The sequence below is a fragment of the Phaethon lepturus genome, unplaced genomic scaffold (assembly GCF_000687285.1).
Source record: "Phaethon lepturus isolate BGI_N335 unplaced genomic scaffold, ASM68728v1 scaffold29428, whole genome shotgun sequence".
Taxonomy (NCBI): Eukaryota; Metazoa; Chordata; class Aves; order Phaethontiformes; family Phaethontidae; genus Phaethon; species Phaethon lepturus.
The window spans coordinates 1-221 of record NW_010555987.1 but is presented as its reverse complement, the minus strand read 5'-3'; positions in this window follow the sequence as shown (position 1 = coordinate 221).

The window sequence follows — 221 nt, the reverse complement described above, 5'->3', positions numbered from 1 at the left end:
ATGAAAATCCTTGCTCCCTGAAAAGCGACCGCCTCTCCCTGGTACTGAAGGCCCAGGCCCTTTGGTTTTGGAGGGACTGCGCAGGCGGACAGCTGCTGTGCAGCACGACTGAGCTTCTCCCTTCATGCTGGTTCCCGACGTGGTACACCTGAGATCGCGACATGACTGGTACCTTAGACACAGCCAGACGTATCTGACCTACCCTTGCAGTTACTCTGCCA